Here is a 25,337-nt window from a genome sequence, read left to right as displayed (position 1 = left end):
AACACAGAGCCAGACACAGTCCAGGGCTATAACGACCACCTTGCAGATGTGGGGGTGCTGCTTAGACTGAGCCCATATTTAGCTATTTCCAAAGTATCCTCCATCGGGCCAGAAAAAGATAACCTTCTGGCTACTTTCTGCACAGGAAGACAGGAGCTCTGGTGCTACAGTTAAGGCAGGTCCTCAGAGAACTTTCTGAAGGACACCTGACACCCCACCCCATGGACAAACTCCTCACTTAGGTTTCCCATTCCAGAACCTTCCCTCTGAGGGTCACAACCCGCTTCCCCTGGGAAGGAAGGGCATCTCATCTTCTTGTGGACAAGAATGTTGTCTGGCCCATGATCACATGAAATGTTTACTTGTAAAACATGAAGCTCCAGCAGCCCCCTGCTGTCTATGACATTCAACTTAACCCCAGAAAGTCCCCTTCTGCACATGCCCCACACACCTGCAGACAGCAACATCCCCATGCTGTGATCTTGGTGCACAAGGCCAACTCATAGCCAAATGCATCCAACCTGAACTTATCTCTAAAGTCTAATTACCAGATATTCCTTTTTTGCTGCTTATTTTTATTTTTGATATTATAAAATTATATGTATACAGAAAACATATGTGTATGGTTTAAAAATAATAAAGCCAACTCCTATGTACTGTAACCCAGGTTATAAAATATAACATTAGTAAAACCTTAGGCACCTGTAGTAGATTGCTACACTGCCAAAACAAGGTACAGTGTCACAAATTGGGGGCCTTAAAACAACAGAAATTTATTCTCTCACAGTTCTGGAGGCTGGAAGTCTGGGCAGGGCCATGCTCCCTTCTGGGGAGAATCCTTCCTCTCCTGGATCAGGACACCTGTGCAGATACGACGTGTATTTGGTGCCCCTCACAGGAAGATGTCGGGGGAGTGGGCTGTCCTGTTCCAGGTTTGGTCAGCTGCCTCCAGCAAGGCCCCAAAGTTCCCCTGTCACTCCGTCCTCCAGGTCCCTGCTGCCGCCTGAACCTCTTGAGGATCCAACCATGTGAATGACATTGGTTCTTTGCTCTTCCCAATGGTCACTTATGACTCTGTTTCTGAGGTCTGTCCCTTCACCCTCCTCATGTGTTTCTATATGATCTTTTCTTTTTTTTTTGAGACAGAGCCTCAAGCTGTCGTCCTGGGTAGAGTGCTATGGCATCACAGCTCACAGCAACCTCCAGCTCCTGGGCCTAAACAATTCTCTTGCCTCAGCCTCCAAAGTAGCTGGGACTACAGGCACCCGCCACAGTGGCTGGCTATTTTTTGGTTGTAGTTGTCATTGCTGTTTGGCAGACCTGGTCTGGATTCGAACCTGCCAGCTCTGATGTATGTGGCTGGCGCCTTAGCTACTTGAGCTGCAGGCCCCAAGCTGTCTATATTATCCTTTAAGTCCCTTAGCTGTAGTCCTAGTGGGATTTCACTGGGAATAAATTAGACGCATGCGTTCTGTTCACCATCTTCACCTGGAAGCCTTTCTGTTGGCTGTACTTTTCCACTGAGCTGTGTTGTAAGATTCCTTTACTCATTTGCCAAATATTTCCTGAGCTCCTGATGGCTGCAAGACTGGGATGTCAGGAGGAAGGAGACTCTCAGCTTTGGACTGGCTCTCACCCTGGGGGGGCGGGGTGGACAGGCAAGGAAACAGGCCAGGATCTCCCGAGATCTGTCGAGAAGGTTGCGCCCCAAGGATGAGCAGGAGTGAGCCAGGATGGGGAGCTGGGGTGGGAGACAAAGGCCCAGGGAGGATGAAGCCTTAAGGTGACCAAGGGGCCATCAGCTATTAGAGGCGGTGAAGCCTCGGCTGGGGGAGAGTGCCCAGGAAAGTGTGAAAGGGAAGGCTACACTGACCAAGCATGTGGGAGGGAGAGGCAGCATCCGTGGGCTGAGTACAGACAGGAGACCCCAAGGATATAGAGAAGCAGCCGCCGGAGACATAGCAAGACGGCACATGTGCTGACAGCCACCATGAAGCTTTTGAAAAGTCCAGCTTTTCTAAAGGAACACAGAAACCAATGCTGTATGATTCCACCTGGAGTCATCAAATTCATAGAGAAAGAGTGAAAGGGGGGCTGCCAGGGGCTGGGGGAGGGGAAGGAGGAGTTGTTTAATGAGCACAGAGCTCCAGTTTTGCAAGATCAAAGCGTTCTGGAAATTGGTTGAACAACGGGAATGAACTTAACACTACTGAACTGTACACTTGGAAATGGTTCAGATGGTATGTTTTATTGTGTGCATCTTTTACCACAATAAAAAGTAATTTGAAAACAGTAAAAGGTAACACAGAAACCAGAGCCTATTTCCAACCTTCCAATGTTCCTTGATCCTTTACCTTTTTGTGATCAGGCCAACTCAGTGGCCTAGTGTTCCTGAATGAGAGACAAAGCTAGTGTCCTGCTCATCCCCCGTAGCATGAGAGGCTTCGCCTCCCCTGCAAATCCACAGGCACCCGCCAGCTCCCCTGCCTGTGGCCAGCAGTCAGAGCACACCCTGCTCGTGTAGACAGTTTCCAGCCAGGTCTCTCGGCTTCCTGCTCCAGATGCATTGCCATCTTCCCTCCAGAGCCTCATATAAAGAAATTCTGGGCTTGGCACCTATAGCTCAACGGGCTAAGGCGCCAGCCACGTACACCTAAGGTGGCGGGTTCGAATCCCTAGCCCGGACCCGCCAAAACAACGACGGCTGCAACCAAAGAATAGCCGGGCGTTGTGGCGGGTGCCTGTGGTCCCAGCTACTTGGGAGGCTGAGGCAGGAGACTCGCTTGAGCCCAGGAGTTGGAGGTTGCTGTGAGCTATAATGCCACGGCACTCTACCCAGGGGAACAGCTTGAGGCTCTGTCTCAAAAAAAAAAAAAAAAAAAAAAGAAATTCTGGCACTTTCCCCGCTAGTCAACTAGCACACGAAGTTGTGCGGCTGCCACAGAAGCTGGCCAGTCTGTAAGGGCATCTGCTTTGTCTCCTAGGTGCCAATGTTTTCACTTCAGGTCCTTGGGGTGCAACCTCTAGAAATTCAAATGGACTCTCGATACATTTTGTCACAAGACTTTATACTCTGCCTTATGGACTCTCTGAGGGCAGGGGTGGCAGGCACCCAGAAAGGCCTGGGTGGTCATGGGGCCTCAAGGTGTGGTCTGGTTGTAGCCCAGGAAGGGTCTGGAGTTTTGTTCAAGAGTCACAGACTCTAATACAGTAAAATCATCAAGCTGACGCTCAGACCTGCTGCATGCCGGGCACCCTCTGCGCTGTCCACATATGTGAACTCAATTCTCCCAGCACGCTTGCGAGGTCAGAGCTATGGCAGGTTCCATCTTACACATGAGAAGGAAAAGCACAGCAAAAGGTTCTCTCTTGCCCTGTCTACCACGAGAATCAAGAATGAGACCTCTTCAATAAAAAAAAAAAAAAGAAAAAAAAAAAAAAAGAATGAGACCTCAGGGGTCAGGAAAAACGCTGACATCACTTGCAAGGGTCACGCAGGCATCATGAAGGGCCCCAGAGGAAACTTACGGAGGGGCTTTAGTTGCATTGAACTTGTGTTTTGTCTCCTTGGAAAGACAAAGAGGCTCTAGCTGACAAGTGGTGGGATACGGGAAGGAACTGGCTGCAGTTCACTCTGCCTGTAGTCAGGTCACGATCCAGAGCGTTCCCCTGGGCTCTGCTACAAAATGAGGTGCCCCCCTCCCCCCGTCACTATTCAGAAGGATGGTCACTTATTGAAATTTGAAATTTCTTGGGTGAGAACTACACCAGCAGAGTTTGGGTGAGACCAGACATTGCTTATTCAGTATCTCAAGCCCAGAAAGATGAGTTAATTCTTGAAGGAAATGACATTAGCCATTGTTATCCAATCAAGGTGCTACCTTGATTCCATAAGTCACAGCAGGTGCAAACAAAGACAGCAGGAAATTTAAGGGTGGTGAGTAAGTCTCTGAAAAAGGAACATCTGAGAGTTGCCCAGCCACAGAAACAATATAGGATTTGTAAGACCTATTTGTAATATTTTAAAGATGCAATAAAAGCCCTCTGTTGAAGAAAAATAAGCACGGGGGGTTAAACCACTTGCCCAAAGTAACACAGTGAGTGTGTGGCAGAGCCAGACCTACACCCAAAGTCAGCCTCCCAAATCGGCATCCTCACCACCAGGAAACCACTACCCCAGCAGTCTGTCTTTCGGTGACAAATCAGACAGTTGGCTAGGGAGCCACAAGAGTCCAGAGCCTGGCTGGGTCAGGCACAGGTCCAGGTAATCCAGCTGCATGGAGCAGGGCTCAGCAACCAGTGGGTTGCGGGCCGAGAGTTCAGAGCAGCAAACAAGCAATGTGGGTGACCTGGTTGGTACCTGGCTTCTGGGTTGAGGAGGGTGACTTGATGCCAAGGTCTGGTGGGTTGGTGGAGATCAGGGAGCAAAGGGCAAGCCTGCAGGGGAGGGCACCCATGGGTTCAGGAAAAGGGACAGCCAGTTCCAGCCATCGCCCTTAACCAGCCTGCCAGCTTCTGCTTCTATTGCCTAGAACACTCATTCTTGGAGAGCTCCTTCCAGAACCCAGCTGGCATGCTGAGAACCCCAGGCCACATGGAGAGGCTACAAGTCAGGGTCCTAGCTGGGCTCCCAGTGGACACCTGCAATACCTACAGCCAATTGAGTGAGCCCTGGATGTGCAGCCTACAGTCTTCAGATGGCTGGAGGCCTGGCCCACATCTGACTACACCCAAATGCAAGGCCCCCAGCAAGAACCCAGTCAACCAAAGAACCGGAGAAGTAATACCAAATTATTATTTTAGCCCATTAAGTTTCAGAGTAGTCTGTTTCACAGCAGTAGTTAACTGGTTAATTAACTTTTCACAGCACTGATGATCACCTGCTATTATGTCAGAGCTATTTGTTGCTTGTGTCTCTCCCTCCCAGTTTTGCTAACTGCTGGCTCGCTCACTGAGAGCAGGACCTGGCACATTGTGGGCCCTTAACACGTATCCTCTGAATGGATGAATGAATCCAAAGGCATTTGCCAAGAAATCTCAAAACAACTGTCTCCCTCCTTCTGAGGGAGAGCTGTCTGGGTCTCTCCCTATCTGTGTGAGAGCACTGGGGGCAATCTTCAGCATTCCCGGCACGTAGAAGCATCACCCTAATCTCTGCCTTCCTCTTCACATGTTCCCCCATGTGCACACCCGCCTCTGTGTCTAAACTTTCCTTTTATGAAGACACCAGTCATATCAGCCTAGGCCCACCCTACTCCAGTGTGACCTCATTTAATTTGACCAACTACAAAGGTCCTATTTCCAAATAAGGGGTGGGGACTTGAACATCTTTTGGGGGGACATAATCCAACCTGTGACCCCAGGGAATGCTTCCCTAGAAGGTGGCTGTGCAGCAAAGACAAAGTTGCTGGTAAGCCATTGAGTCTCACCAATCCAGGGGCATCCAAGCTGGGGGGCAGCAATGTGGAATCTCTGAGGTTCCCTAGAACAGCAAGAAGGCCATTGTAGCTGAGTCTAGGGGAGGAGGAGGAGGAGTCAGGAGAAGATGAAGTTAGACAGGAAACAGGGGCCAGATCAGGACTCAAATGGAATTTTCAGGCTGTGGAATAAGAACTTCCTGAAATCCACCAGATCCCCTGTGCCCAAAGAGCTTCTCTTGTTCCTTTTCTGTCTGCTGTGTGCAAGGCCCCGAGCTGTGCGTGCACGGCAGGCCCCCAGGGAACACTAGGTGAGTGAAGGAGCATCCCAAGGTCACAGAGCAGGATGGGACCATCCTCCTCCCTGCTCCCGAAGCTCCTCCTCAGCTGGAGCGCGCTTTGGCTGGTCCCCTCTCTCCCTCTGCTTGCTGCAGAGTCTGCAAGGCCTCTTGCCAAACCAGCTCCTCAGGCTGTCTCTGGCTGCCACATAAAGAGTCTCCCTGCAGGCCAGGCGTGGTGGCTCATGCCTGTAATCTCAGCACTTTGAGAAGCCAAGGTGGAAGAATCACTTGAAGTCAGGAGTTCAAGACCAACCTGGGCAACACAGCAAGAGTCTATCTCTATAAAAATTTAAAAAATAGCCAGGCAAGGCAGCATGTGCCTATAGTCCCAACTACTCAGGAGGCTGAGGCAGGAGGATCACTTGAGCCCAGGAGATTGAGGCTGCAATGAGCTATGATCACACCACTATATTTCAGCCTGGGTGACAGAACAAGACCCTCTCAGAAAAACAAAAAAAGGAAAAAAAGAATTCTTCCTTCAACTTAATTTTGTTGTAATGCACTGCTTAGCCTACTATTGTTTATAACCCGAAACTCAGCCAAGAACCTCCCCCCAGCTCATTGCCATGTGTAAAAAGTTGACCAAAGGACCCCCACTCAGTCTAACTCTTATTCTGGTAATCTTTCTGGGGTCCTCTGTTTGTGTGGCTCACACTAGTTCTCCCCGACCCCAGTAATAACCTACTTTCATAATAATAGAAACCGTTTATGATATACTGACATCATGAAAGAAGCAGGATGTAAAACTGTCCATTCAATATGTTCCCAATTTCCAAAAAAAATTACACGGGCCTAGAAACACCAGGGAGGAAATATACCAAAATGCTAACGGTTTTCTTTCTGGTGGCGGTGGTATTTTTGTAAATATACTTTAAGCTTTCTAATTTTTTTACACTGTTGCAATAAAAAGTCATTTCAAAATGCATTTAGGAACTATTAGCTTGAATGCAATGAAATAGTAGAAATCCCTCTAAGTGATAACCCAGGGGAATTAAATACTTGACATTTGAAAACTCAGGTTTTATTCACATTGCCAAAGGACTTGGCTGCATTGCTTTCTAAAATTTCATTTAAGGGCACTGATACGGGACCTTAGTGACTGCGTAATTGCTTTTGCTCATGCCGCTCACCCCACTCCACCCTACCCGACCCATATGCAGTCAGACTTCAGTTTTTGCCTTTTAGGATGATAGCCAGGCTTAGCATCCACTCCAGAAAAAGTCTCCGTGTGTGTGTGTGTGTGTGTGTGTGTCTACACACGCAGAACACACATTCCTTATTGGTTCAGCTTCTCTAGGCTCCTAGAGGAATGCTTCCTTTCTGGGGGTGTTCAGGGAGAGATGGGCCATTTGTCAGGGCCATCACAGAAAGTGCCTTCTCGGGAGCTAAGGAACAGTGCAGGGTTGTGACCAACAGTGGGCTGGGACCAGACCACCACAGTTAGAATCCTAGTTGGGCACTTACCAGCTGGGTGGCCTCGGGCAAATTATTTAGCTTCTTGTGGTGGGTAGCATAAGGGCCCTCCAAAGAGTTCTATGTTTGAATTCCTGGACCCTGGGACTATGTTATTTTATCCAGTAAATGGATTAAGTTTACAGATAGAATTATGGATTATCCAAAAGTCCACTTGCAGGAATCTAACAGGGAAATGAGAATGCCGTTAACAACTTTATGCTATAAACAAAGAGATGAGCAAGAGGGAGAAAGACACTAAGGTGGGGCCGGGCAGGGGCAGGGAGTAACATGAGTCCTAATCCCATCCCCACTGCCAGAAGCACTGCCAAGATGAGTAGGAAAGTGGATAAGGGCTGGGTGCCTGTGGCTCAAGTGGCTAAGGCACCAGCCACATACACCTAGGGTGGAGGGTTCGAATCCAGCCCAGGCCCGCCAAAAAACAACAATGATGGCTGCAACCAAAAAAAAAAAGCTGGGCGTTGTGGTGGGTACCTGTGGTCCCAGCTACTTGGGAGGCTGAGGCAGGAGACCCGCTTGAGCCCAGGAGTTGGAGGTTGCTGTGAGCTGTGATGCCACGGCACTCTACCCAGCAGGGATAGCTTGAGGCTCTGTCTCAAAAGAAAGAAAGAAAGTGGATAAGATCTTGAGCAGAATCATGGGCCACACCCAATCCTGAGTGAGGCCAGTGTGCAGGGCACTTGCAGCAAGGCCCACAGTCAAGGGGTCACCCTGCAGGTTAGCCCCCCCCAATCCGCTACCTTGCTCCCATCCAGGACCATGTGCTGAATGGAGGGAGCAGCTGAAGCCCACAAATGCACCCATTTGTGAGTTGCCTTGGTTAGGTACCAAGACCCAGTTATACACATATTGGGTTTTTTTGTTGTTGTTTGTTTGCTTGTTTTGAGACAGTCTCACTTGGTCACCCTTGGTAGAGTGCTATGGCATCATAGCTCACAACAACCTCAAACTCTTGGACTCAAGAGATTCTCTTGCCTAAGCCTCCCGAGTAGCTGGGACTATAGGCACCCACCACTTTTAGACACCGGGTCTCTCTCTGGCTCAGGCTGGTCTTAAACCTGAGAGCTCAGGCAATCCACCTGCCTAGGCCTCCCAAGTGCTAGGATTACAGGCATGAGCCACCACGCCTGGCCAGTTATCCACATGTTGCTGGACCTCGAGAGACACAGACAGTAAAAGCTACAACTTGTTGCTTACTGTTCATGCCCAGTGCCCCAAACAGCACCTGGTGGAGAAACAGACACCGACATCATGTTTGCCCACCTTTGCCAAAGGTAGCGGGCAAAGCATGATGCCAGGCAGGTATTTACATCAGGAATCTCCCCACATACTCACTGATTTCAAAGCGGGAGCGTAATGACTTTATAGGGAAGAGATCTGAAAGACGCCACCTTATCCGAGGGACCAAGTCAGCGACGTCCAGGAAGAAGACACATCCCGACCATGTACCCCTTGCCTGCTGGGACACGCTGAGAAGGGAGCAGCGCTCCTTCCACGGTGTTCTTTTAAAAATGGATAGCCTGCATTTAATCATAATGAAACATCAAAAAGCCAAGCAGAGGGACGTTCCACAAACTAACTGGCCAGGACTCTTCAAAAATGCCAGAGGTAGGGAGAAAGGCTGAGGGGCTGTTCCAGATTGGAAGAGTGCAGCGGGGGCTCCTGGACCAGCTCCAGAACCCAAAAAGGCATTGGCGGGTTCTGCTAAGGTTCTGCTAAATCCCTGCTAAGGTTGGCAGGTTGGTTAATAGTACTGTATCAGTATGAACTTCCTGGTTTAATGAGTTTTCTATGATTCTAGATTATTTGGGGAAGCTGTGTGAAGACACCAGGGAAGGCCATACTTTCAGGGATCATCTCTACAGATTGTTACTAGAGAAGTTTCTCTGACTGTGTAGACCACCAAAAAAAAAAAAAAAGAGAGAGAGAGGAAAAAAAACTAAGAATATATGGGACTTCTGTGTACTATTAATGCAACTTTTTTTGTATGTCTCTAATTATTTCATAATGGAAATTTAGGCCAGGTACGGTGGCTCATGCCTGTATTCCTACCACTCTGGGAAACAGAGGCAGGAAGATTTCTTGAGCTCAGGAATTTGACACCAGCTTGAGCAAGAGTGAGACCCTGTCTCTAAAAACTAGCCAGGCATTGTGCCAGGTGCCTGTAGTCTTAGTTATTCCAGAGGCTGAGGCAGAAGGATTGCTGGAGCCTGGGTATTTGAGGTTGCTGTGATGTCATAGTACTCTAGTCTGGGCAACAGAATAAAACTCTGTCTTAAAAAAATTTTCAACCTTAAAAATAGATAGTAAAATAGTACCTGACATATTATAGGTACTCAGTAATAAATGGATAAATGACAGTACTCAATGCCAGCCAAGTTCCTCCATTCTCTGCCATCAGACACTCAGCAGTCTACCTGGTCCCACTCAGGTAAGGGGGGAATGTGATTAAAGAAAGTTGGCTTATAAGCAGAACTAGAGTATGTGGATGGACCAGCTGAAGGAAGATGGACCAACTGCAAGAAATAGAAAAAGAAATAACTGCATGGCAACCCCGTAAATACACTCCAGCACAAACAAATGATTGACAAAATAAAGCTGCATTAAAGATACTTTTTAAATTACCCAATGTCACACAACTCAAATAAGAGAGACAGATTTCTCTGCAAGTGTTTTGCATTTTAGAACAATGGAATATTGATATATTATAATTTAATTACATAAAAACTTAAAGATAAGATAATAAAATAATAGGATGAGATAAGGTAAGATAAGGATGAGATAAATGACAGCACTCAATGCCAGCCAAGTTCCTCCATTTTCTGCCATCAGACACTCAGCAGTCTACCTGGTCCCACTCAGGTAAGGGGGGAATGTGATTAAAGAAAGTTAAACAGAGGTAAGAAAATAAAACAAAACCCAAAACACTTTGATTATAGATCAAATAAATAAATTAGCAAAGAAAATAACAAAATAATCATGGCGAAAAATCAAATTAACTTCATGGAGAAGAGATTTAAGATAGTGTGGACGTAGAGGGGAGATAGAGACGGAAGCAGTTAGAAGGAACGTGATAGTACGTAACTCGGAAGCATTCTAACTTAAGGCTAATTGGTGTTCATCATGGACACCGCTCAACACGAGAAACCAAAAAGAATTCAGTGATACAGGAAAATTTCTCTGACTTGAATGAAAAATTCAATCTAAAAGTTGAGAAGATGCCGTATACGCCAGGAAAACTTGTTTTAGTATAATTGACATTGACATATCCTGTTTAAGACTCTGAGATGTGAAGATTTAAAGAAAAAGAAAGAATTGTTCAGACATAGAGGAAGGGAAAATAAAAACAGGTCACTTATAAAGCAGGGGGAACAATCAAACCGATTTCAGACTTCTCTCAGGGCTACAGAGTTTATCTAAAAATGTTGAAGGGGAAGACGTGTGACCTAAGAAGAGCACAGCCCGCAGAACCGACAGACCAGCAGCAGCAGACACCCTCAAACATGAAGGAATTCAGAGATGATAGTCACCATGAGCCCTTCTTTAAAAAAATAAAAGTGATTGATGATGGAATCTAGCCAAATGGCACATCAATATAAAGAACTTTAGAATGAAGAGGCCACATAAACGAATAGATATTGGATGCTGAATCCACTAAATCGACAACCAGAACTAAAGGCAAAGGAATATAAGCAAAGATGGAGGGTACGGAGGCATGAGGCACTCTGTCTCTTATAGTTTGGAATAAGTCAATTTTGTCTAAAATTGAAATGTCATTTTAAAAATTATAATGAATTCAACCTCTAATGGTTTTCATTATCTTTTTCATTCTATCTTCTTTTTTATTCTTTATTTTTTTTAGCCTTTGAAGAATATTTTAGGAACTAGCATCTCTTGTGGCGAAGAAGCATTTATCTTCAGTTTAGCAATTTCTTCAGTTTCACTTTCTTCTGTTCAATTCAAACACAATTGAGTAGACTTTTGATTTAAATTAGTACTTGTGGTAGATGCATTCGTTTTCCTAATTCTCCAGCCCTCCTTGTATCCATGCCTGTAACCTTATACCTAATGCAGTTCTTCTCACTAGGGGCAGAATATTTTTCCCCACTCCACTGAGTTTGGCTTGGCCATGTGTACATAGTATTGGTCAGGGTGCGATCAGAGAGGCATACCCCGTATCAGTGGTGGGGACTGGTGATTTTTTTCAACTGTCAGATTATAAATACTTTAAGCTTTGTTTATACAGTCTTGTCACAACGACTCAACTCCGTCATTAAGCAGCCACGGATAATATATAAATGAATATTCATGGCTGTGTTTCAATAAAACTCTATTTACACAAATAGGTAGCAGGCTAGAATTGACCTGTGGCAAACCCATGGGCCAAAGTTTGTCAACTCCTGAGTTAATAGGTATAAGATTTCTAATTGGAGTTAGATGTTACATTTGGGGAAGTGAAGGTCCTGGGGGGATGTTGGAAGACTATAGATAAGTCACCAACTAGTCAATCTGATACCCAAGTACATCCAGCCACCAACATGGAACTGCAAAGGGAAGGTGCGTGGGGTTGTCCACAGAAATACAACCCTCCGAATAGCTGCTGCTTGTGTGACTCTGCGGCCCAGGGACTGGTGGTGGGCTCAGCAGGGCCAGAAGTTGGGAAGAAGAGCTGGAAAGGAGGAGAAGAAACAGAGACAAAGCAGAATCTACCCACAGTTCTGAGTATCTGTCATTGCTTCCACCCACGGTAACCTCAGAGAGCAATGTTTTTGCTTCATTTCTGCTTTTTTTTTTTTAATCTTTTAAAGAGAAAGAGTTTTGTTCTGTTGCCCAGACTGGAGTGCAGTGGTGTCATCACACCTCAATGCAGCTTCTAATCCCAGGCTTGAGCAATCCTCCTGCCTCAGCCTCCCCAGAAGCTGGGAATACAGATGCACACCACCATGTCTGACTAACGTTTCTTAATTTTTTGTAGAGACGGGGTCTCACTACATTACCTAAACTGGTCTCAAATTCCTTGCTTCAAGAGATCCTCCTGCCTTGGCCTCCTAAAGTGCTGGGATTATAGAGGTGAGCCACTGCAGTCAGCCCCTGTCTTTCAAATCTCACATAAATTCCTCTGTTGGTCAGCCCTACTGAGAAGAGGACTCTGGGAAATAAAGTTCTAATTTAGCCTATTTCACACAGTACAAACCACCACTGTCCGCTTCTTGTCAACCTGGCATCCATAAATATTATTTGAGTCACATTCAACCTCCAAATAAAGACAAAACCAAAATCATAAATTCAACTAACATAATACAATTATCCTTCAGACAACCAAAAAACATACTAACCCTCTTTTCACCCATCTTTAGGTAACATTCATTCCCCTTCTAGTTATCTTTCATTGATTTTCTGTAACTTGAATAATGAAATATAAAGTTAACTTATTAGTACATCTCATTTAGATAGGAGAATGGGGGAAGGAAAGAAAAATATTGGATGCTGTATCTAAAAATTATTCATAAAGTAAGAAGAAATGTTTATAACTACTACAGTCTTCCTTTATGTAGTTGGTCTCGTGATTGTAGTGGGTATTTTTAACTTCCTTTTCCTCAACCAATTCTATACCCCTTGTTCCCTCTGCAAGAACCTCAGTTGGTCATGATTCCTGGCCTGATGGGGTGACTCAGACCTTCCTTACTGAAGCATTTGTGATATCAACAATCCTTCCTGAATTCCACTGTCATTGTTTTCCATCAGTTTTTTATCCTAGGACATAGTAGTGTGTTTCCCCGAAAATAAGACATACCCAAGAAAATAAGTCCTAACAGGATTTCTATGCATTTGTTAAATATAAGCCCTACCCCGATAATAAGACCTAGTGATGGGCAGGGCTATGCAGCATATCTGCATAGCCACACACTGCATTTCCACCTGGAGAGAAGACATCCTCTGAAAATAAACCCTAGTGTGTCTTCTTGAGAAAAAATAAATATAAGACAGCGTCTTATTTTCAGGGAAACACGGTAGTATTAAGAGGTGCCCTGGGAATCTCCTAAATTCTAGACATACTCCACTTTCTCACCTGGTGAAGTAGCAGCTAATTTCTTCTTGATAATCAGGATCAGTTACCTCAGCCCCACAGTTCCCTTCTTTTTTCTTTTTTGAAACAGAGTCACTTTGTTGCCCCGAAGTTGGCATCATAGCTCATAGCAACCTCAGACTCCAGGACTCAAGCAATTCTCTTGCCTCAGCAAACCGAGTAGCTGGGACTACAGGCACCCACCACAACGCTCGGCTATTTTCAGAGACAGGTGTCCTTCTCTGGCTCAGGCTGGTCTCGAACTTCTGAGCTCAGGCAATCCACCCGCCTCGGCCTCCCAGAGTGCTAACAGCTCCCTTCTTCTCACCTCGTTGGTTCACTGGCACGAGGAGCCCAAAGTGGCTAGACAGCAGTCGGAACTTCCAGTTTAAAGGAAACACTGCTATGTCCCCCATAGACGCCTTCCTCCCTTGAGACCTAAGACGTCTAGACAAACAGAAGCTAAAGTTGTAGGAAAGGGAAAGAAATCTCAAATGTGTACCATTTACAGGTAATAGTGACCTGGAGCCAGTGGCTGCAGCCAGATCAGCCATGGAGAGCAGAAGTCCAGTTTCCTGAGCCCGTGCATACCTCCCACTGCGGCTGCTACAGTACCTTTGTCCATAAGCTCTCTAAGTAAGGACACGGTAGCTGGGGAAAAGGACAGAATGATGGCCACAGAATAAGGGTACAAATAAGGATTTAATCAGAGCAGTAGATCCGCTAGGATGGGCATGTGCGTGTGTGTGTATGTATTTGTTGCAGAAACTGGATCTCAGCAGTTGTGGCACTACTGATTAGATGATTCTGTGTGTATGTTGTCCTCACACATGTGATGTCTGATGCTGAAGTTTGAAGGCCACAGGGCAGGCAGGCAGGAGAGAAAAAGGGTATAAAGTAGAGAAGGACAAAAAAACAAAACAAACAAACAAAATATTAGCTGGACATGGTGGCACACGCCTGTAGTCCCAGCTGTCTGGGAGGCTGAGATGGCAGGATGGCTGGAGCCCAAGAGTCAGAGAGTACAGTGAGCTATGAACACACCACTATACTCCACCCTGGGTGATAGTGCAAGACCCTATCACTTAAAAAAAAAAAAAAAATATATATATATATATATATATATATCTCAATATTGTTTTGACAAATGGGCCATGGTTATGTAAGACGTTAACATTAGGGGAAGATGGGTGAAGGGTATGTGGTAACTCTGTACCATCTCTGAAGATTTTCTGTGAATCTAAAATTATTCCTGCCCCAAACTTTGGAAATTATGTATCATTTAAAAATTATTTTTTAAAAACATCCTAAAATTAAAATCTTAATATGTATGTTTTATAACATAATGTAATACTCTAAAGTAAAATAAAATGAAGATAAGTACTTACTTTTAGGGTTATGAGAGGATTCAGTGAGCTGGTATCTATAAAACACATAGGAATCATAGTTAAAGTCAAGAAAAGCAAGTTATAATAATACTTCTTATATTACTCCCAAATTGTCTTCCGCCTCTCATTGTGTGTGTGGGAGGGGGCAGGTTATTTTATTATTAGTTTCTTTTTTTAGAGATGAAGACAGTCTCGCTATGCTGCCCAGGCTGGTCTCAAACTCCCAGCCTCAAGCCATCCTCCTGTCTGGTGTTGGAATTGTAGGTATGAGCCACAGTGTTCAGCCTCTGCATGTGAATTTTTTAAATAAATATCTTTACTGAAGTATAACACATATACAGAAAGAAGCTGAGTCATAGAATATCATTTGCTGAATTATCAGGTAAACTCGCAGGGGTACCCAGCACCCTAGAAGCTCCCTTTCCACATACCAACCCCCGTTCTCCAAAGGTAACCAATATGCCCACTTCTAACACATAATTTGGTCCATGTCTGTTCTTCATATAAATGGAATCATAGTGCATTTATTCTTTTGCATCTGGCTTCTTTTGTTCAACACTGTGTTTGTAAGATTCTAAATCCCTTGCTAGGAACCAGAGCTTTCCACAGTGGACTTCACAGTAAGTACTGATCTCTCTCCAGCGTCCTACATATTGTCTCCAGAAAATTGTAATGTTAAAGAAAGCCCATTTATTCAAATAAATATTTAATGAGCACCTAGACTGTGTTGAGATCCATTAGGGATGGAACCCCAAAATGTGTCGCCAACTGGAGAGCTCTGAGTGAGTGAAGCATCTTGCCTGAGTAGTTTTCAGGGATGTGGGAGATTGGGGATGTGGAAAATTCACAGTAGCATGTGAATTCAATCTTTGAAAGGAATTTATTACCTGCCCTAAAAAGCGCCCCGCACTGCAGTTTAGCACAGCTCCCAAGAAGCAGCAGGTTCCTCACTTACATCTTTTGAACATATCATAGAAGCTAAGTCCAAGAAGTTTCTGTCTCAGTTATTTCTACTTTTCTTTCTTTCTTTTTTTTTGTAGTTTTTAACCAGGGCTGGGTTTGAACCTGCCACCTCTGGCATATGGGGCTGGCGCCCTACTCCTTTGAGCCACAGGCACTGCCCCTATCTCTACTTTTCTTCAAATATTATTTGGTTAAATACTGGGATTCTCTCAGTTAAAAGTTATAACTTTTTCAAAAAGCCCTTGATGCTTCTGTTTCTCAGGGCTTCAAGAGTAAATTATGTAGAGACATTTCCGGGGGACAAGCACGGTGGTCCCCCCTCCTGCTCCACCAGTTCCATCAGCATTGCTCTAAGATCGGTGGTCAGCCACCTTCCTTCTGGGCCTTGACTTTCTCATCTCTAAGAAGGAATATACTCCATCGAAGGTTACCTAGAACCCATGGATCCACTGGAGAATCCTTTAATCCCTGAAAATGGTATGGAAGATAATGTGTGTTTTTGAGGGGAAGGATTCCAGGGTACAATCCCCCCCCCAAAAAAAATGAAACACCATCACGTTCTATGATCAGCAAGAACATTTCTAGCACTAACCTTCGGCAATCGTGTGACCGCTTATGTGAGCTGGAGAGCTTGATTTTTGCTTCAGTGTCTGACTCTAGCTGAATCTAAAATAGAAAAGATGTTTTTGCCTTGCCTTTTCTCTTCCATCAATTTTTCTGCCCTAACAGAATGGACACTGTGAAGTTGGGGCACCTCCTAATAGCGCCTCTTGCTGATCTCTGCAGGTAAGAAAACATCAAGAATCATTTCATCTACACTAGCAAGGCCCTGGATCAAGGGCCTCTGTCTTTATATGACCTCAGTCTGGATCCTGTGGCACAGGGTTGGCTTGTTTTCTAAATGCTGTAGCCACTGTAACCTGCGGAGCTTGTTGGCAGGTCTGCTTCTCATCGCCAAGTAGGTGGGAGCATTCCAATGGATTCTGAGCAGTTCAACAACCCGATTTTCCCTCACAGAGAAATGGCTCTGCAGCTGCCACAAATGGCCAAACTGGACATGGTTTGCATAACTAGACATGGTGCCAGCCTGTCACCTGAGTTAAGGAAGCAGAACCCTTCCCACCCAAGCTCCTGAGTTCCGCACAATATTGGGTTACACATTCCCTTTGTGTGGTTGGTGCCCTCGGTAGCACCCTGGCAACAACCGAGTTTTCATTACAGACTGCCTTGGTCAGTAAAAAGGAATCATTTGTGTTGCTGTGTTCTTTTTTTTTTTTTTCTAATTGTTGGGGATTCATTGAGGGTATGAGAAACCAGGTTACGCTGATTGCATTTATTAGGTAAAGTCCCTTGTATTGCTGTCTTAATAATCACACTGGTTTTACTGCAGGTGAAAGAAGTGGGTCTAGAACTCATCCTCTTCCTAAAAATATATTTCTCTGTTCTCAGAGGACCCACCCTTGCCACTCCAGGGTGGCCCACAAAACAGCAGCAGCACCTGGAGTTTCTTTGAAATGCAAACATTTCAGCCCCACCCCAGAATCTGCATTCTAATGAGACTCCCAGGTGACCCCCGATGGTGGGCACAGTCACATTTGAGAGGTAAACCAACTGTATCTGTGACCTTCTAGCAAATCATTAACAATCAACAAATGCCAGCCTCTTTCCTCCTCTTAAAACCTAGGGCACTGCCCGAGAAGCTCAGAGGGAGGGAGGGGAGGAGAAACAGGCACAGAAGAAGAAGAACTTGGAGAGAAAAGAGAAAGGGAAGAAGGAAGAAGGAAGGGAGGAAAAGGAGAGAGGAGAGAGAGAGAGGGCGAGGGTGGGGTGGGCGGCCAGCGTGGGGTGGGTGTCAGCGCCTCCCGGGTCAGGCACAGATCCGAGGCCTGCGTGCTCCACAGGGTTTTCTCCACAGTCATGTTCTGCCTCCTGTGTTTCCCTAGTTAATAGCTTCAAAATATGACTTGATGACCTTTTTTTTGAGACAGAAAAAAACAGAGTCTCAAGCTGTCACCCTGGGTAGAATGCTGTGGCATCATAGCTCACAGCAACCTCTAACTTGGGCTCAAGTGATCCTCTTGCCTCAGCTTTTCTATTTTTAGTAGAGACAGAGTCTCACGTTTGCTCAGGCTGGTCTCAAACTCATGAGCTCAAGGAATCCACCCACTTCGGCCTCCCAGAGTGCTGAGATTATAGGCATGAGCCACCACACCCAGCCAACTTCAATCACTTTTTTTTTTTTTTTGAGACAGAGCCTCAAGCTGTCCCCCTGGGCAGAGTGCCGTGGCATTACAGCTCACAGCAACCTCCAACTCCTGAGCTCAAGCGAGTCTCCTGCCTCCGCCTCCCAAGTAGCTGGGACCACAGGCGCCCGCCACAACACCCGGCTATTTTTTGGTTGCAGCCGTCATTGTTGTTTGGCGGGTCCGGGCTGGGGATTCGAACCCGCCACCTTAGGTGTACGTGGCTGGCGCCTTAGCCGGTTGAGCTATAGGCGCCAAGCCCCAACTTCAATAACTTTTGAAAAGAAAGTTCATGTCTCGGGTTTCATGTGCTCATAATATTTTTTCTGATACACATTCAAATATTTTCATGGCTATTAACATTTTGTTAAGTGTTGTTCATCCCGGCACTGGGCCCCACCCCTGGGGACACCTGCTTCAGAGAAAGGATCCTCTAGGTGGTGCAGGCAGTCCCGTGAGAGCAGGCACCAAGCATCTGAGATAGGCTCTGTTTTCTCATGTGTTGAAATTGCATTGCATTGCAAGACACAGAGTGATGAAACAGCTGTGATTCAGGCAGGCTAACGCCACAGTCAGACTTGGAGGGGCACTCACCTCGAACCTGCTTAATCCTTCTTTTTTTTGAGACAAAGTCTCACTTTGCATCCTGGGTAAAGTGCCGTGGCGTCATAGCTCATAGTAACCTCAAACTCTTGGGCTCAAGTCATCCTCTTGCCTCAGCTTCCCAGGTAGTTGGAACTACAGGTGCCTACCACAACGGCTGGCTATATTTTTAGAGATGGGTCTCGCTCATGCTCAAGCTGGTCCTAAAACTCCTCAGCTCAGGCAATCCACCCGCCTTGGCCTCCCAGAGTGCTGGGATTACAGGCATGAGCCACCACACCTAGCAAACCTGCTGAATTCTTAAAGGTAGTGGCAAGAACTTGGGATAAAGACTGTAGAATAAAAAGTAAATTGTCACCTAATATTCCAAGTTAACAGAAGATGCATGAGCAGGTTGACTACACCCCTTGGTAGAGCTGCCATCTAAAACTTTCATCTGGGTTCAGAGCAGGGATCTAAGGTGAGCAAGGAGGCCTCATCGGGATGCTGCCTGGCCTGAGGGAGCCTGGGGCATCTGAGCGCCTGGGAGTCAGCACCACAACTTCCCTTCTCTGGGCAGCCGGTCTCCACCGGGTTTTTAGCAATGTGTAAAACTTATTCTTCCCTGTACCTCTGAGGATAGGGAGATGCAATACAAGCCAAAAATGTTACAATGTAAACACGCCCAAGCCAACTTTTAATTTTCCTTTCAACTGGCTTTCAATCTTCTTAGTTTGAAGTTGTTTTTTTTTTTTTTTATTTCACTTTCTTTCTTTCTTTATTTTTTATTGAGACAGAGTCTCACTTTGTGGCCCTCAGTAGAGTACCTTGGAGTCATAGCTCACAGCAACCTCCAACTCTTGGGTTTAAGTGATTCTCTTGCTTCAGCCTCCCAAGTAGCTGGGACTATAGGCACCTGCCAGAATGCCCGGCTTTTTTTTTTTTTTTTTTTTTTGGTAGAGACGGGGTCTCACTCTGGCTCATGCTGGTCTCGAACCTCTGAGTTTAGGGCAATCCACCCGCCTCAGCCTCCCAGGGTGCTAGGAGTACAAGCACGGCCCCAAGTGCTACCATGCCCGGCCCCAAGCGCTACTTTTAAAAGAAACACAAAGGGCTCGGCACCCATAGCACAGTGGTTACGGTGTCAGCCACATACACCGAGGCTGGCGGGTTCAAACCCAGCCCGAGCCAGCTAAACAACAAATGACAACTGCAACCAAAAAATAGCTGGGTGTTGTGGCGGGTGCCTGTAGTCCCAGCTACTTGGAAGGCTGAGGCAAGAGAGTTGCTTAAGCCCAAGAGTTTGAGGTTGCTATGAGCTGTGACGCCACAGCACTCTACCCAGGGCAACATAGTGAGACTCTGTCTCAAAAAAAAAAAAAAAAGAAAAGAGAAAAAACACACAAAGAAACTCTATATTCCAGTGGAAACAGAAAAGAGAAAATAACTGAGAGGTCAGAAACAGATGCTAGAAAAGAAGGTAAGGGTGATTTAAATGTGAGTGAACAGCAGTCGTCATAACCGGCCAGGCTGTACGCACACGAAGGGCGACTCTTTCCATCTGCACTGGGAGCACAACATAAAAGGAACAGACTCCAGTCATCCCCAGGGCTAAAAAGGACAACTTTGACTTGTAGGGGTATCTCACTCTGAACCAAACTAACAAACGAAATAATGTGCTCTCCTTGGAAAGTATTTTTAATGGATAGCTTTTTAAAAAAAATCAGCCTAGCTCTATTAGGGGTTAGGGGAGGTTCTGGCTGGACATCAGAGGAAGAGTCTATGGTTCCTTTCAATCTGGCTATAAAAAGTTCCTAGGACCTCGGTCCAGTCTTGTACAATTAATATTGCCTGTCTAAATGGGCCATCAATGGGCTCGAGGCATATAGTTATTTCTGATTCTGTGCTTTAAAGAAAAGGAGTCCTGGCTCGGCGCCTATAGCTCAACCGGCTAAGGTGCCAGCCACGTACACCTAAGGTGGTGGCTTCGAATCCCCAGCCCAGACCCGCCAAACAACAATGACGGCTGCAACCAAAAAATAGCCGGGCGTTGTGGCGGGCGCCTGTGGTCCCAGCTACTTGGGAGGCGGAAGCAGGAGACTCGCTTGAGCCCAGGAGTTGGAGGTTGCTGTGAGCTGTAATGCCACGGCACTCTACCCAGGGGGACAGCTTGAGGCTCTGTCTCAAAAAAAAAAAAAAAGAAAAGGAGTCCTCAGCTCAGTGACCATAGCTCAGTGAGTAGGTCAACAGACATATATATCGAGGCTGGCAGGTTTGAAACTGGCCTGGGCCAGCTAAACAATGACAACTGCAACAAAAAGTAGCCAGGCGCTGTGGCAGGTGCCTGTAGTCCCAGCTACATGGGAAGCTGAAGCACGAGAATGCCTTAAGCCCAAGAGTTTGAGGTTGCAGTGAGCTGTGATGCCATGGACTCTACCCCGTGCCACAAGGTTATTAGGAGACCCAGCAACACATGGATGCTCTTATGATACTACTAGCAGCCTATTAGATGCTGCTGTTCTCTTAACCTCTCTTCTACTTAAGCACTAGCAGTGACCCAGGATCAGGATTTCATCTAAGAGGCTAGGCACAGTGGCTCACACCTATAATTCTAACACTTAAGGAGGCCAAGGCAGGGGGATCACTTAAGGCCAGAAGTTCAAGACCAGCCTGGTCCACATGGTGAGACTCTGCCTGTGCAAAAAATAAAAAATTACTGGGCATTGGCTTGGTGCCTGTAGCACAGTGGTTACTACGCCGGCCACATGCACCAAGGCTGTCGGGTTCAAACCCGGCCCCGGCCAGCTAAACAACAAGTACTACAACAACAACAACAAAAAAAAATAACTGGGCGTTGTGGCAGGTACCTGTAGTCCCAGCTACTTGGGAGGCTGAGGCAAGAGAATTGCTTAAGCCTAAGAGTTTGAGGTTGCTGTGAGCTGTGACACCATTCTACTATACTGAGGGTGACATAGTGAGACTCTGTCTCAAAAAAAAAAAAAAAATTACTGGGCATGGTGGCACAGGCCTATAGTCCCAGCTGCTCAGGAGGCTGAGGCAGGAGGATCACTAGAGCTTCTGGAGTTCAAGACTCTAGTAAGCTATGATCACACTGCTGCACTCCTGCCAGGAGGACAGACTGAGGCCTGGTCTCAAAAAAAACAAAATATTTTCTCTGGTGCTCATTAATATCTTTGTGTGTGTGTGTGTGGAGATGGAGTTTCATTCTGTTCTCCGGGCTGGCCTTGAACTCCTGCCCCAGGTGATGCTCCTGCCTTAGCCTCCCAAAGTGCTGGGATTATAGGGGTGTACACCACACCCTGCCTCACCAATCTCTGTTCAGAAACACTCAATGGCTCAAATCCAAGTCCCCACACCAGCAGCCAAAGTTCTCTCTAGCTGCCCCTAATCCTGCCCTCCTCTCCCTCCACTTGGGTCATGCTAACCTCCTCCCTATTCTCTGCAAAATTTCAGCTCCTTCCTACTAGTGTCTTTTCCACTCTCCTGAGAACAATGAGATGAAAATGAATGAGTTGAAAATAACTTCGATCAATTGCAAGTGGAGCTGAAATACGGGTTGAAGCTAACTGTGGAGGAAGCACAGGTGAATGAGCCCAAAGCCAGCCTGTCCTCTCTGCCTTCTGCTTCCTCAGTGTCCTTTGGAAAGTGATCAATAGTAAATGGTCCTCACAGTTTGGGAAGTATGAGGAGTTTGCACTTTTTCCATGAAACTCTTTCAGCGATTGTCTGAAAATGTATTGCAATTATCAGACATCTGGTTTACTAGAAGAATATTGTATACACACACAAATATATATTTGAGTACCATCTAATATAGAAGTCAGTTTTTATTGCTTTTGGTCAAAGGCCAGAGTAAGATTAAAGAGCAAAGAATAGCACAATGCAATCTCAAGTTAGAATCAGAGAGAATAACATTTCAGAGGAAATTTCAAAAGAGAAATTATTTCTGGGTCAATTTAACTGTAGAGTCTAAAATAACTTCAGCAGCCAGCTCAAAAGATAAACTCTTAAAAGTAATGTGCTTGTCTGTGTGAAAGAGTAACTAACCTTTTCTGAAACATCTTAAGTGAATACTCGTTAGAATTATCTCCAAGAACTTTGTGGTGAAAAGAGTTGATAGACCGGAAAAGTCTAGATGTGTCATCCATCAGACAAGACGTGGTGTGGAAAATGGGTTCCAGAAGAGGCTTGTCACAGTTTGGAAAGGACAGTGTTGGCCAGTAAGGGATGCCTGCAGTCACATCTAATCACTGTAAACCTTGTAGCCACCAGCCCGCCTATGGGACAGCTAGAGATTCAGCTAATCAGAGGTACACTAAGAATCTGTTTCATTTGTCTGCTTAGTCTGCCTTGCACCCTTTTGGGGGTTGAACTATGTCCCCCTAAAAGATATGTCAGAGCCCCAACCCCCACTTCCTGTAAACGAGACCTTATTTGGAAATAGAGTCTTTAGAGATATGATCAATTTAAAATGAGGTCATATCCAACTAGGGCAGGCCCGAATCCAATATGACTGAGGTCCTTATAAGAACAGAAAACAGAGACCGAGACACACAACCCACACAGAAGGAGGCAATGTGAAGAGATACAGGGAGTATGCCCTGTCATGACAGGGGCAGAGATTGGAGGGCTGTGTCTACAATCCAGGGATCACTCAGGACTATGGTGACACCACTAGCCAGAAGCGGCAAGGAAGGGCCCTCCCTGGAGCCTGCAGAGAAAGGCTGGTCCTGCAGGCACCTTGATTTCAGACTTCTGACCGCCAGAACTGTGAGAGAATAAATTTCCGTTATTGTAAGGCCCCCAGTTACACAGCTCTGACAAGGTAAGACATCGGCAAAGATGTCTTTATTTAAGGGCCGCCCCTCCAGGTTAACCCTCCCCGCCCTCGTCCTCAGAGATACACACACCTAGTGACAGCCACATGCAGGCCACAGGCACCACACTCCTTCCAGAGCTCCCCAAACAGAAGCACGCAAAATAACTACTGAACTACAGACGCTTTATCATTCTTTTATTATGGAAAAAAAGATTTTAACATTCACAAATTAGAGCAGTAGAATGAATGAATGCCCATGTACCCATGCCCAGCCTCAACAATTATCAGCGGTTTCCCCATTGTGCTCCTGCCAGGCCCTAGCCAAGGTTATTTCACAAGGAGAGCTCTATGGAACATTTTAAAGCAAACTCAACCCAACATGCCAGGTCATCTGTAAAGGTTTACTCTAAACTACTTCAGACACATTTTTTGGTCATCTTTGAGCATTGTGTATTTTATTATTTATGTGAAAGGATTGAAGAGCATTTTATTATTATAGCTAGGTCCTCTTTCTGTTCTGTTCTTTTACAGTTCAGTGATTTGGGTACTTTTTTCAATTTTTTGATTTAGTGGTTTTTAATATATTCAGAGTTGTACAACCATCACCACAATTTAATTTTAGAACATTTTCTAGCTGGGCATGGTGGCTCACCCCTATGATCCTAGCACTTTGGGAAGCTGAGGCAGGTGGATTGCTTGAGCTAAGGAATTCAAGACCAGCCTGTGCAAGAGTAAGACTCTGTCTTTACTAAAAATAGAAAAACTAAGCTTGGCACCCGTAGCACAGTGGTTATGGTGCCAGCCACATATACCAAAGTTGGTGGGTTCAAACCCAGTCCAAGCCAGCTAAACAACAATGACAACTGCAACAAAAAATAACTGGGTATTGTGGTGGGCACCTATAATCCCAGCTACTTGAAAGACTGAGGCAAGAGAATTGCATAAGCCCAAGAGTTTGAGGTTGCTGTAAGCTGTGGTGCCACAGCACTCTACCAAGGGCAACATAGTAAGACTCTGTCTTAAATAAATTAAATTAAATTAAAAGTAGAAAAACTAACTGGGCATCGTGGCAGGTGCCTATAGTCTCAACTACTCAGGAGTCTGAGACAAAAGGATCACTTGAGCCCAAGAGTTTGAGGTTGCTGTGAGCTATGACACCAGGTTCAAATTTCTCCATAAATTTACTAACACTTATTATTCCCCATCTTTTTAATTATAGCCATCCTAGTGGGCATGAAGTGATATCTCATGGGGTTTTGATTCGCATTTTCATAATAACTAAGAAACTGAGAGTTCTTGATGATGCTGTAATTAATGGCCATTTGTAAACCTTCTTTGGAGAAATACCTCTTTAGACCCTTCTCCTGTTTTTCTAATCAGGCCATGTCTTTACACTGTTGGGTTATAAGGAATCTTCATATATCCCTTATCATACATATGATTTGCAGATATTTCCTCCCATATGTAAGCTGTCTTTTTACTTTCTTTTTTTAATTATTTCAGATTAATTGAGGGTACAAAGAATTGGATTACAATGTTTGCATTTATTAGGGTCTTTTTACTTTCTTGAGGGTGTCCTTTGAAACCTGAAAGTTTTCAATTTGATAAAGTACACTTTGTCTATTTTATTCTTTTGTTGCCTGTGATTTTGGTGTGTATCTAAGAAACCACTGCCTAATTCAGTATCACAAATATTTAATCCTATATTTTCTCTTAAGAGTTGTACAGGGAAGCACCTGTGGCTCAGTGAGTAGGGCGCCGGCCCCATATACCAAAGGTGGTGGGTTCAAACCTGGCCCCAGCCAAACTGCAACAAAAAAATAGCCGGGTGTTGTGGTGGGCGTCTGTAGTCCCAGCTACTTGGGAGGCTGAGTCAGGAAAATCGCTCTTACATTCAGATGTATTATCCTTTTTTTTTTTTTTTTGAGACAGAGTCTCAATTTGTCACCTTTGGTAGAGTGCTCTGGCATCATAGCTCACAGCAACCTCAAACTCTTATGTTCAAGTGGTCCTCTTGCCTCAG

At 45.5% G+C, this 25,337-nt stretch overlaps 1 long non-coding RNA gene across 1 annotated transcript in view; it reads right to left on the bottom strand.

Moving 5' to 3' along the window:
* Positions 1-14,115: 14,115 nt before the first annotated feature.
* The window catches only part of LOC111725852, a 25,280-nt gene continuing 14,058 nt past the window's right edge, over positions 14,116-25,337 (bottom strand). The window contains exons 2-3 of the long non-coding RNA XR_002773810.1: positions 14,687-14,721; positions 14,116-14,143 (exon numbers count right to left, since the gene is read on the bottom strand). This is a non-coding gene — a long non-coding RNA (uncharacterized LOC111725852). The remainder of the gene's footprint in view (positions 14,144-14,686; positions 14,722-25,337) is intronic.

The sequence above is a fragment of the Otolemur garnettii genome, unplaced genomic scaffold (genome assembly GCF_000181295.1).
Source record: "Otolemur garnettii isolate 467f Iridium unplaced genomic scaffold, OtoGar3 scaffold00049, whole genome shotgun sequence".
Taxonomy (NCBI): Eukaryota; Metazoa; Chordata; class Mammalia; order Primates; family Galagidae; genus Otolemur; species Otolemur garnettii.
This window is presented reverse-complemented; position numbering and strand designations above follow the sequence as displayed.